Source organism: Neopsephotus bourkii, unplaced genomic scaffold (assembly GCF_033783945.1).
Source record: "Neopsephotus bourkii isolate Nb327-2 ecotype Australia unplaced genomic scaffold, CSIRO-AGI_Nbou_v1 NB_250, whole genome shotgun sequence".
Lineage (NCBI taxonomy): Eukaryota > Metazoa > Chordata > Aves > Psittaciformes > Psittacidae > Neopsephotus > Neopsephotus bourkii.
This window is the reverse complement of record NW_026900760.1, coordinates 294,287-306,406: the sequence shown is the minus strand read 5'-3', so window position 1 is coordinate 306,406 and position 12,120 is coordinate 294,287.

The window sequence follows — 12,120 nt, the reverse complement described above, 5'->3', positions numbered from 1 at the left end:
AACAGGGAGGAGGTCGTTGGAAATGTGATGCTCCGGGGCACCCTTGGATGCAGAGATCACAAGATGATCAAATTCGAGATCCGCAGGACAGTGAGAAGAGTGTGCAGCAAGCTCACTGCCCTGGACTTCAAGAGAACAGACTTTGGCCTCTTCAGGAACCTGCTTAGTAATGTTCCATGGGATATAGCCCTAGAGGGCAGGGGGGCTCAAGACTCTTGGTTGACGTTCAAGGATCACCTGCTACAAGCTCAGGAGTGTTGCAACCCAACTACAATGAAGTGCAGCAGGAGGTCTGCGAGACCTCCTTGGATGGATAAGGAGCTGCTGAGGAAACAATGAAGGAAAAAAGAGGCTTTTAAAAAGTGGAAACAATACCAGGCTGCCTGGGAATAATACAACGCTGTTGTCCAGGAAGCTAGGGACCAGGTTAGGAAAGCTAAGGCCCAGTTAGAATTAAACTTGGCTAGGGATGTTAAGGATAGCAGGAATGGATTCTATAGGTATGTAGCAAATAAAAAAACAGACTAGGGACAATGTCGGCCCCCTCTGGAAGGTATTGGGAGAACTGGCTACCCTGGATTTGGAGAAGGCTGAAGTTCTGAATGACTTCTTTGCCTCGGTCTTCACTGGCAAAGGCTCTGAAAGCACCACCCAAGTCTTGGAAGGCAGGCGCAGGAACTGTGAGAATGGGCCCACTGTAGGAGAGGATCTGGTTTGAGACCATCTTAAAAACTGGAATGTGCACAAGTCAATGGGACCTGATGAAATCCATCCACGGGTCATGAAGGAGCTGGCGAATGAAGTTGCCAAGCCACTGCCCATCATATTTGAAAAATCATGGCAGTCAGATGAAGTTCTCTATGACTGGAAAAAGGGAAATATAACCCCCATTTTCAAGAAGGGGAAAATGGATGACCCAAGGAATTACAGACCAGTCAGTCTCACCTCTGTGCCTGGCAAAATCTTGGAGCAGATTCTCCTGGAAGGCATGCTAAGGCACATGAAAAACAACAAGGTGCTTGGTGACAGCCAGCATGGCTACACTAAGGGGAAATCCTGCCTGACCAATTTGGTGGCCTTCTATGATGGGGCTACAGAACTGATAGACAGGGGTAGAGCAGTTGATGTCATCTACCTGGACTTGTGCAAAGCATCTGACACTGTCCCACACAACATCCTTGTCTCTAAATTGGAGAGACATCAATTTGATAGATGGAGCACTCGGTGGATAAAGAGCTAGCTGGATGGCCACAAAGTAGCAAGAAGTGATCAGGAGACAGAAGAAGAATAACAGAAAATCATCTAACTTTTTAAGGTAAATAATTTTATTGTGATAGAGTTCTTAAGGCATTGCAGTAAGGTGTCTTGAAGGCTTTGCACCTGCACGGAGAGTGACCTAGAAAGGTAATTGTGTGGGAAGTAAATGCACCCCCTGCTTACCTGTGAGAAAGCCCATAGTACAGCCTCCTCCTCTCTCCTGTCCTCATTTATTTTCTCTAAAATCACTTTACGGTTGAGAACTGCATGTCAAAATTAATCTACCTTCCCATGTAAAATGCCCTAGCACAAATTATCTGTTGTTTAAGACTGTTTCTCTTTTTTTGTACACAATTGCCAAACCTTCCACTGGCAATGGGACCTGTCTCAGCAAAATGTTTTTTTTTACGTCAATTTTAAAGGGTAGTACGCATGGCATCATTGCTCTCAGCTATAGTTAAACAGAAAGAATATATGCATGAAAGGCCAACTGCCTTTTCTTCATTTCCAAAAATCTTGTCTTCTGGCTGCCATCACAGTCAAAATTCAGAAATTCTTAGCAGATAGATTTCATCGAAAGATGTCTTATGTAGCTAGATTTTGTTATAACACTGTTGCATATCTCCCAGTAGGATATGCATCTCATGCTCTTCTAAGATGTAAAGGTACTATGTTTGTCTTCTTTTCCTCTATATATATATATATATATATATATATACACAGTACAAAATTGTAAATATACCTTACAAGTTAGAATCATAGAATCATAGAATAGTTAGGGTTGGAAAGGACCTTAAGATCATCAAGTTTCAAACCCCCTGCCATGGGCAGGGACACCTCGCTCAAACCATATCACCCAAGGCCTCATCCAACCTGACCTTGAACACTGCCAGGGATGGAGCATTCACAACCTCCCTGGGCAACCTATTCCAGTGCCTCACCACCCTAACAGGAAAGAATTTCCTCCTTATAGCCAATCTAAACTTCCCCTGTTTAAGTTTGAATCCATTACCCCTTGTCCTATCACTACAGTCCCTAATGAAGAGTCCATCCCCAACATCCCTATAGGCCCCCTTCAGATACTGGAAGGCTGCTATGAGGTCTCCAAGGAGCCTTCTCTTCTCCAGGCTGAGAAGTTGGGACCTTCAGTATGAAATACTGGGGCTGCTACTCTAGAGTAATTTGTAAAATGTAAAGTGGTTTCAATGCTTCACCAATGGGATGCTCAACAATCTCTGCTTTTGTATCTGACTCTCCTGAATTGTTAAACTCACTTTATTATTTTATTTTCTCCATTGTTACCTTTAATTAAATTGTAAAGATGTTGTCTTTGTGTACTTGGCTTCCAAAGGGAGAATTATAGGTAGACACACTATTACTGACAATATTGTCAGAAGAGAGATGTGGAGATATTTTGTTCACAGTAATAATAGAAGGGAATTCCCAAAGCTGACTTTAAATGTGTGTGCCGTTCCCATTCAGACTGCAGGGCCCATAGATCTATTCTTCTTTTGGGGAAAAAGAATGACAATACAAGTTTATTTGATCTGATTTCTTAGCAGCACCAAACATTCTCTCAATCAGCTCTTCAGAAAGCATATGTGGTCTGCAGCCTTCAATCTGAGTCTATGAGGGGGCTGATATTGTATGCAAGGCAGGTACTCCTACCACCATTTCTAGTAACAGCTTCTTACCAGAAGCAATGCATGTTTTTCATAAGGGGAGAAAGCAAAAGTTATATTTAACGAAGTGACCTTTTCCATAGGAAGCAAACCAAAACTTTAGAAATTGAATTCCTTGGTTTGTATCTCTAGATTTGGGAAAATTCAACCTAGTTTTTCTACAGTTTTGCTTGTAGGATTAGTATTTTCAGAGACAAACCTGAATAACCACTGCCCAATTAGGAAATAGCTTGCCTGGTAGTAACAAGCACTCTGAGGAAGCAGATTCTAGGAACATATGGAATTCTTTGTATGCAGGATATTGAAATTCAGTACATGAAAGCAGGACAGAACAAATACGCTCTTCATATCTTTATATTCCTGTGCTCAAAGTCTTGTTCTGGGCAAAAGGGGAAATGCATCAGGTATATGAAGCCAAGGATTTATTGTTAGTTTAATTAAGAGTGATTATTTGTCCTGTTACAATGATACTACTATGCACAGCATTATGTAAATTAGATAATATACCTGCATTTAAAAAATAGAGGAAAAAACCTCCATGAATTATTAAGTCTTTCTTCTTTTAGGTGTGTTATGCTCGCACAGAGATGGTTCAGAGGCCGTCTTTCAATCGTAGTGCATTTTCAGGAGCTGCAGGGCCTTGCAGGGAATGACATGTTACTGATGGAGGTTTTTTTTCTCCTCTTTGCTCTTACAATCATGCTGCTGTTTATCCTCCTTTCCCAAGATCTGGACATTTCTGTGTTTTTCAAAACACTCTGTACATCACTCCTTTTTGAGCTGCAGCTCCACATTCTACCTGGGTTGGCTACATGTATGATACATTTTGAATACTCTCCCTAGTTTTTCTGTGTCCTTTCTTTCACCTCTAAAACCAGTTTTGTCCTATAAGGTGTGCATTATAACTAGTAACCACTGCTGAGTTGTTCACAGCTTCAGGTCTCATCCTTTGCCTGCTGCACCTCTAGGGTCTCTGCCTCCACCACTTCCTAATGCAGAATCATTATTTTAGTGTCTGAGATAATATATTGTACAGAAGACAACTCTTATCTGTTTCAAAATTATTAAAATGTTTCTGTTACTATATGCAGTGATACAAAGCTAAGTAAAACTAAAATGAATCAGGCAATAGCAACTTCTTCATAAGAAGGTTGTTGTTACAGCTAAAGCTAAAGCAAAGCTCTTGGCAAGGCAAGCCCAGGCAAAGCAAGCCTGGTGACTCTTGAGGCTTCCATTATTAGCTAATCATAAAGCCTGTGCCAGTATCATACTGTACAGGGCTACAGTATAGGTGCAAATTATGATAGACGTTTAGGTCCTTTTCATTCATCACTGTTAATAGTCCTGGGCCCATAGATGAGATTTGAGAGCAAGGTAGGATTTTCCTGCCTGAGGAAAGCTGTGAGCTGCTCCCTAACCAAATGGGAGTATCTTTCTTACCATGCTGCACACAGCAGTCTGCAGAGATGCATGGCATCAGTTGAGAAACAGCTAGCTTTCTTTAAATCAAATACAGGTTGTACACAAGCCAATATTTTTTTTTAGTACAGTGCTTGATATCCCATCAAATAAGAGATTTTTGAATTATCCACATGTAATTCAGTTATTGGCTTGTTCAAAGAACTGCGAGAGTTAAAAGATTTTTTTTCAGAAAAATCTCCACTTGTTTGTTCTAGTATTTAGAGGGTATTAATATTTTCATTAATGTGGAAATGGTAATTCCCAGCCAAGTTCAGGATAGTGCTGTAACTGTACTTAGAAATTGATTTCAGAAGAATGGACAGCAAAATAATAGGAAGGTTAAATTGTATTATCATGGGTAGATGTCCTACTGCTTTTAGGTAGCAAATATATATTTATGTGAGTAGTTTGACAAATAGAAAACATATTACTCTTTTTCTTCTTTTGAGATATATTCTGAAAAACATTCCCTAGAAGAGGACATGTTTTAAAATAAATGCAATTAATTCAAGTAAAGTTTTCAGGGTATGAAAATGAAATTGTATTTAATAAAGAATTTTCATATGTAAAGAAAAATAATGCAAAGGTAAGAGCCAGCATAATGTATTTCCAAAACATTTATTCTAAATCTAAATGAAACACCTAAATTAATGCATGAATGGTTATTTAGAAGCCAGTTGCTATCTGTATTTCATCACTTTATTGTTCTGTGGATCAGCGTAGGTTATGAAAAGTGTGATTTGCCGAATGTAGTACATGAGTTTAAATTTTCTTTATTTCAGTATTTTATATCACTCTTTTTTGTAGCTTAAGTTACAAACTTATATTAATATCAGAGACTTTAAAAATACATTTACATCAGTAGTGATATTTTAGCAATATTAGAACTTGAAGCAGCTTTTAATTACTGTGCTTGGGGATGTTTGACTAAATAAAATAGATCCTTATAATATCCATAGTAAGTTGTTTAATACTTGGACTGTTGGTTGAATCACTGATGAGGGGCATAGCATGTTCTCTAAGGTAATTGGCTGATAAATCTGCAGTCGAAATGTATACAATTTGATTAGTTCCACTGGCAGATAATTGGTAATTAGATGGTACACAAAATGTCATTTTCTTCCATGCTTCATCTTTCACTCTTATTCCCCAAACAGCATTTGTTTGAATATGAAATCATAGGTTAACATGAAAACAGCTTTATATCCTGGATAATGCGATGGAATAGAGAATTTGGATTGATTGATATAATTTTTTATACTGATGGTAACAATTTATTCCTTTTAAAGAAAATGTGATTTAGGTTTATTTTGCACCATAACATTTTAAAGACATCATCTAAATCACAAACCTTTTGTCTTGCAAGAATAAAACATGCAATGATACTGCCTTTGTTGTTTGTCATGCTCAATTTTTGTTCTTTTATTGAAAACTATGCCCTTCTGCAATGCATTATTTTGCAATGGATTATTTTGACATATATTAAAATCTTATTGGAAGTTTGAGATATCCATTACTCGTTAGTTATAAGACAAATGACTGTAAAATTTGCCTGTTAGCAGAGCAGTGGTGCATGTCCCATTATTTCAACAGGATAAGGTAGCAGTTTCATTAATTTGAAGACCAACAGTAACTAGACAAGCCAGAAGTTGTCTTGCTGTTTAGCATCTTGATTTCTTACCAAATGCCATTCTAAGCAGTGGCTTCCATTCAAGGATAAAAACCAAGGGAAGGAATCATTGGTTAGCAAGGGAGACTGTAAAATGCTAGATTCTGAGCGTGGCTTCAGAAGCCTATTAGTGAGTAATTCATTGGGGGGAGGCGGAGAGAGAATTGCAAATAAATGGGGAATAATCTGATAAAGAGTGAAAAAAGTGTAGAAAAAGTTCCATGATTTGAGCTGTGCCCAAATTTAAAAAGCAACAAAACCCAGGGGAAGTTATACTAAGTTGCTAAATTCTCTAGTGTTTCTGTGGCAATGTATACTTGACAAGGTTTATTTAAACTCTTTGCCTCCACTTCAGTCATAATTAAATAGCAACAAAGGAAAACAAAGGGTTTGAATCTGCAAGTTCTTGCACAACACTTCATAAATCATTACCCCATGAAGATGGTTATACTCTGAACCCATTTGGAGCAGACATAAATTATTTGGGAAAATTAGTCAGTGGAGAAGCAGGATATATTAAGTTGGTTTTTTGTTTTGTTTTGGTTTTTTTTTGCTTCAGTTAAGGTATGTAAAGTTCAAAACCTATAGAGCTGAGGAAAATCTCCAGTAAGGATCAGCACGTATTCATATTGACTGTCTATAAAGTTTTTTATGAATCATAGTTATTGTCATTAACTATGGGAGACATTACAACTCGCTCTGGTTACTCTAAGTGAAAGGAATGAAAGGCTGGGTAAAGCAAGATGTAAGTCTGCAGCCTAACCTAAAGCAAGTTATAAATAAGTGCAAAAATAAACCAAAATCATGTGGTGATAGCTGTAAAATAAATATGTGATTCAAAACTTGCTCTATTCATGGCATTTATATATAATTTTATTTTTTCTTTTTTTTTTTTTGTAGTTTAATGCATAACCTCAGTGGATTTTAAATAAGACTAGTCCCTGTTGAGTGCTTGCCTAGTCCATGAGGCTTTCCTGCCTCAGGGTGTATCCCTTCCTTCTGCCAAACCTTCCTCTCCTTTTGCATCGTTTTGGGCATGCAGCGCATCTGCCCTGAAATACTCTGCATCTGGAAGTGGTTGCTGCGCCGCAGCCCCAAGCACCACCAGAGGCACTTACTGCTTGGTTTTCTGTTTTCCATGACCTCCAGTTGATTGCAGACTACTTTGCTTTAGTGTTAGAAAACTTAGGAGGAGCACATTGGTGGAGTTTGCACCATCTTTGTGCTTGGGATTACAAATGCCAGGCCATGTCATATCAAGCCTGAATGAATGCTTGTAAAAATCTGTAGAAAGTGTGGATAATCCCATATTTTTAATAGTGGTAAAGTTGTTTTATAGAATTCTTATAACAATGGCTTCAGTGCTGGTGGAAACACTCACCAGCCACATGAAGGTGCCAGCCTTCTGAATTTTCTTAGTCTGTCACACATACGGCTTGGTGCTGAAATGAGCAGTGTCTGAATGTCAGTTAAATGGCTTTTCTAGCCAGCAACTTTGCTAAAATTTAAATGCAAGTGCATTTCATTTTGGTTATCTTCATACTCAAAGTTGGGAAGTATCATTAATGACAATGAATAATGACAAGATGATGTCGTTTGTCTGGTGGGCATTTCTATGCACTTTCTTACATGTGTGTTAACATTGTGAGGACTAGTACATTGTGTTCATGATCAGTAGCTGATTTTACAGACTGCTCAGCAGACGCACCCACATAGTGGAAAGGAAGAACTAAGCCTTAAAACACTGTTGGCTTACTAAACCCATCAGAAACAATGCTACTGTGCTTTTTTTATTCTTAGAATTTCAAGGAAAGAGCGGGTGTTGCTCCGTTGCACTGTTATGTATTAGACTCTCAAAATATGTACAGTTTTAAATTCTTCAACATATTAGTGTTTTATTGATTGAAGTCACAGTTCTGTCCCACATGGTATAAAGCATGTGGTTTTAAAACATTTGTCAGTCTGAATAAAAATTAAGATCCAGTGAATCTGATAGCTGAAAGCACATTTAAATGGCAGGATTTTATTTCATTTAAATAAAAAAAAAAATTCACTCCTGCTGCCATTATGGGAATCTTTTAAGAGACTAAATTGGTGTGAATCACTAACCTAATTACTGTAATGTCAGAGCACTGTTTAAATGCATAGAAACTTTTATTTTCCATGTCTAGCTAGTTCTCTAATAATCACTCAGATCTGGCAATGTTTCTCATGTAAGCACTGATCATAAATTATACTTAGACCAAATATCTAAGGTCTCAAGCTGCGCCAGGGGAAGTTTAGGTTGGATATTAGGAAAAATTTCTTCACAGAGTGATCAGGTATTGGAACAGGCTTCCCAGAGAGGTGCCGGAATCACCATCCCTAGAAGTGCTCAAAAACCATGTAGATGAGGCCCTCAGTGATATGGTTTAGTGGTGATCTTAGCAGTCTTAGGTTAATGGTTGGACTCAATGATCTTAGAAGTCTTTTCTAACCTGGTTGATTCAACGATCCTATCTTTGGAAGATGGAGGTAAGTCATCTGACACTTTTGACTCACTGATTCTGCTCTCCTTAATGTGCGTAAAGCCAGTGGCAAGCTGAGAAGAGCTTGATCAAGGCTAAATCCTTCCCAGGCTGGGAGGCTGCTGAGGAAGGCATCAGGTGCCTCCCAATACTCACACACCCACCACAGCCCCTGAGCATGAGGGGCCTCTGCTGGTACCTGCGAGCAGCCACTGACAGTATGGGGTGCCATGGGCTTCTAATTGTTGAGCTAGTCTTGATCTATAGCTGCCAGATCAAGGTGAACAAAATAGCATGATAGGTGCTTGTAATGTCAGACATTATCAGGCATTCATAGAACTGGCTGTCATGGCAAGAGGGCTCTATAGCAAATTCATATCAATACACCAGTGGCTGAGCTGTGCAGACCAGATCAGCTTATTTTACATTAATCTCTCTTTTGAATACTCAGAGCCATTATAAGTCTAGCTATTACTGTGCCTGGCTTCTTTTATTAGTCTTAATTAAGGTAATCTTTTTATTTTTTTAAATCATATTTATAGTAAGCTTATAGTGAATATATTAGTAAGTATTATGATTCTATCCGTGGGCTGGATATGCTATCTACTGTGTTGAAGATACTCTAATTTTCTGAGGTGGGATTTTCATTTGATGAAATATGCAGGGTTAGTGCTGTTCTTTGGTTTCATACAGGTCAGGAGCATTATAAATCTCTGTTGTATGCATCAGTACTTTCAAGGTTATGTATTCAGTCTTCAGGTTGGCATTGTCTTGCTTTAGGGACTTGAAGTTTAAATATTATGTTACAGCAATCACATGTTTATTGCTCATCATGTACAGATGTTTTTATTAACATTTGAGTGCTTAATTGGTTATTAATTGTCCATTAAAAGTAGTTTTTAATTTGAAGCTGTTTAAGGTGGACTGGTTTAATCACCAGTTCTAGTTATGTTTCACAGTAGTATTGTGCAATTTTATATTTAATAATGTATTTGATCTTTTCCTTTAACTGTAGCTTGCATTTATTATTTTTTTTTCTTTCCCTGTAGTAGATTTAGGTTCTTATTTTCAGTTGATTGTTGCATTTAAAACAAATAGAATTTTCTGCTGCCTAGGAGACTGCTCTAGTTTGGTTATCTTTTTAAGCAATTGTGCTTTTACATAAGTTTTAATTTCCTGCTGTTTGCTGTTGGTGAAAGCCTTCTTAAATTGCCTTTTTATTAGGATTTAAATGGAAATTTAGATGGAATTATGAAATTCTTTTGTGCTTTGTTTTATTAGTTACAAAGCTTTAGGTGTGTTCATAGAATTAAATTGACTGAAATTTAACAAATTTATGCTGAGACTGATTTGTTGCGCAGATGTTGCACAGTTAAAATGCTGAGTTACTCACATCCAAGCTACAGGACTAGTTAGAACTAGTCGATCTCATCCTCTGAATCTGCCTTTAAAAACGGATTATTAGAAGTGAGAAAAATAAGGTTTTTTTAGTTTACCTATCTGCCCCTCGAATAAGTGCTCATTGAAACAGTTAAACCTTCTGTACCTTCATGAGGGGCAGTGTTTTTAATCAAAACTTTCAGGTGTAAACGTGTTTGCAGGTTTCCAGTTCTCGTTGTTATTGAATTTAAGTGTGTTTGAATGCTAGAACATGATTGTAAAAGGAGACCAAGTTTCTGGTGTTATATGAATATATTTCAGCATAAATTCACTGTGTAGAAAAAAAAAAGTGGTATTTGTAAAAAAGTTGCTGGTTTATATTATTGTTACAGTTTTAGGGATCCTGTTTTTCATTTGATTCTTTTTATGCATGCTTCATGTTGGCAGAACTATACTGCAAAAGAGTGTGGAAAGTAGTACGTGGAATATGGGCAGGGAGTTGGCAGCAAACTGACGTATCTATACTGACCAAAGCATAGGGTGGAGAAGGAAAGCCTTTCTCATAGAGGAACAGATTTTCTGACACAGGTTTAGTCCCTGCCCTCTGCTTTCTACCTCTCTTTCCTGCCTCTTATTAAGAAATGTAGTACTAAGATTACAAACTCCAGAGCTGTTATACCTCTTTATGGAATTTTCATACTAGAAAAGCAGAGTCAATTTGGATAGATGGAAGGTGGTTGTTCACTTTACAGTAGATGATGACGTAGCTTTTTCAGGGCTATACAGAGCTATATGAAAATACAAACACAATGTGTTTATGTATGTTATTCTAACTATGGGGTATATTGTTTCTAGCGAGTTCATCTTTAGAAATACTCAGCTTGTCTTTATGGTCACTGCCATAACTAGAAGAGAAGAAAAACAGTGATGTCTGTGACTTTTGTTATCCTTCATATAGAAATCCATATTTTTGATTCAGCAGACAGCCATAGACTTTCAGATTCAGTGCAGAACCAATTCCCTAGCAGAATTTCATGTTTCAGATGGCAAAGTCAATGTGGCATTAGACCATAGGGAGGAAATGCAAACCACAGGTTATGTGGTTTGGGGATGAACGAGGAGTGAAAGGAGGCAGAGCAAAATTCCAGACTGGCATCTCAAAATTCTCAAGACTGCAGGCTGTTTATGATTTAGTGCCATAAACCGTGGGAATCGTAGCTGACTTGATTTCATTCCCCTTCAGGGCCGTACAGGAAGAGTTTACCTTAGTCAGTGTACTAAACTCTGGTGTTGATCTGTGAAGGATAATGAAAAACTGGTTTTGACTGTCTAACAATTGGTAAATTCCCCTGAAAGAAGTTGCGGTTGCATAAAAAATTAGCTTGGAGTATCTCTGAAATATAGACCAAGTACAGCAGCCAGTATGTCATTACAAAGGTTGCAAACAACATATTCATCTACTGATTTAGAGTTATATGAAGGAAAACTTTAGCCAGAATACAGAAAGAAAACATCTTTGAAAAGATTCTTTTACCATTACTGTATCTTTGTAATAGGTAATAAGAAATTACCTCATTTAAATTTTTCATTTTTACCTCTTATTTCTTTGATCTTTTATCCTCCAAGTTATCCTTTCCATTTTTGTGTATGCACAAGTTTGTATGCCCTTAAGACAAACTGTAATGATTTTTTGTTGGAGGTGAATCACAGATCCCTTAGATTTTAGCAAAGTCATGAATTACAAATTGGTTTTGCTTAGCCTGTCATGTTGGGCATCCCACCAGAAGCACGTGATTTGCTGTTTCAGTCCGCACTGCATGCTCACAGAGCCAGCTGCTCTGATGGTAGTAGCACACCATTCCGTATCTAAAGCTGTGGGATCTGGTGTGGCAGCTGCAGCTGGCTACATGTCCATGATATATGGAATTCACTAGAGAATGTGGTCATAAGTATTAAAATGGGGTACTTTGCTATGAATGCATCATATGGTTTATAGTTACCCTTACAGTTCACTTCTATTGTCATAAGCATTTGGAAGCAGTTGAATTTCTGGCAGTGTACGGATATTACTCAGTAACAGTATCTAGCTTATATGATGAGGAGGTTTTTTAGTATTCTCTTTGAGTATACAATATACAATAGCATGTGATACATACATCCTTTT